Source organism: Nicotiana tomentosiformis, chromosome 12 (assembly GCF_000390325.3).
Source record: "Nicotiana tomentosiformis chromosome 12, ASM39032v3, whole genome shotgun sequence".
NCBI lineage: Eukaryota > Viridiplantae > Streptophyta > Magnoliopsida > Solanales > Solanaceae > Nicotiana > Nicotiana tomentosiformis.
In genome coordinates this window covers 65,519,088-65,520,875 of record NC_090823.1, presented here as the reverse complement: position 1 = coordinate 65,520,875, position 1,788 = coordinate 65,519,088, and positions in this window count along the sequence as shown.

Below are 1,788 nucleotides of genomic sequence, written 5' to 3'. Positions count from 1 at the left end.
CCTTGAGAGCAGTGGGTGCCTTAGTTGTGACACCTAGTCTAAATTCTTGACTCATGTATAAGTTCTTAAAATGATGTCTTTTGCTTAACTGTTTTGACTTGAGAGTCGGGATAGTTCCGATCTTGAGTGAGTTATGTGCCAATGTGTGAGTGAGGTTGTTTGTTGATATTCTGTGCATTTCATTTAATGTCTACAACTTGCCTCGCATGTGTACAACGAGAAATTATTATCTTGTTCAGTCTAGAAAGTGATACATTTCTTTGTCGAGCCAGATATATGCTTCTTACCCATCTAATTGTATGTATCCTAGTTAGCCTCTTTGAGCCTGTAATCCTATTTCTTTAGCAACCATATTACAAGTCTGACCCTATGTTTGAATGGATAATTTATTTGAACCTTTGACATCTCTTGAGCACTTGAAGTACTATGAGCTTGTTAAAGGTCAAGTGGAGGTATGGTTGGATTTTCGAGTGGAACTGTAAAAAAAGCATAAAGGTGCACTATTTTGAAAGAATTATGAGAACCACTTATAGGGAAAAGAAGTGAATTTGCGAGAAAAAAAAGTAGAAGGAGAAAAGTCATAACTTAGAAAGAAGAAAAGAAAAAAAAAGAGTTAGTGCTTGTATATGTTAGATAGAAAACAAATTGATTCCTTGCTAGTGGTTATTCTCATATTGGAATGCAATTAGGAGTTTGGTGCTATTATTTTTGTGAAGGTTGGGGTGTGGTTCAACACAAGCGTGGGGTTTGAACTATTAATGTATATGTATTAAAGTGCTTAGGGAGGTGTAGCCACTATATCCAAATATATCCTTCCCGTCTTGCAACCTACATTATAACTAAAACAAAGACCTGCTTGATCCTTGACGGAAAAAGCTCAAATTAGTAAAGTATTACACTACGAGCAAGCCTATGGTACGTCTTTTGCGGTACATGAATTTAATTTCTGAGGGTGAGTGAATTCTTTTTATCTTGAGTTTCTAATTGTTCTTCAACTTTATTGTGTATGGAACTACTGTATATTGTTTGTGTGAAGGCACGTGACTTGCGAATGAGTGGTAATATCCTTGACTTCTGTATTAGAGTAAGCGAGCAAATTTATAAAAATTGGTTCTTTGAGTTAAGCCTTGAGGCTATGACTTTACAGTGGGGTGCTTAGTCTGTTTAAAATATTCTTGGTATGATGAGTTCAGAGAATTACATAAAAACTTTGTCTCTATGAAATGTAGTCTTATTGCTCGAGGCCGAGAAATGGGTTAAGTGTTGAGTACATATATGTGATCTATATCAAAATCGGCCCTCAAATCAAGGTCCAAATCTCAAAAAATAGCTCTTACAAGTTTTTTCCCAACCCTAATTTCTACACTTTAAAATTTCTAGATTAAAAGGTAAAAATCAAAGGAAAATCATGGAAATAAACAAAAACTAAGTTAAAATTACTAACCTTTGAAGTTGGGGTAAAAATCCCCTAAACAATCTCCCAAATCTGTGAGCTCGGTCTCAAAAATGGATAAAAGAGGCTAAATCCCGATTTTAAGCACTATTTATAACTATGTGAACTCCCTTCTTTGCATTCGCAAAGGTAACATATGTTCACGAAGGCCAATGGCCAATGAACACTGCGCTCGCGAAGCTAGTTTCGCGTTCGAATAAGGCAATCCCCAGTCAAGCATTTGCGTTCATGATACACCCTACACATTCACAAATGGAAAATCCCACTGCCCCCAGATGGCCTGGAATCCTACTCATTCGTGATTGTATTTGTCGTGTCCATGAAGAACAAATGTC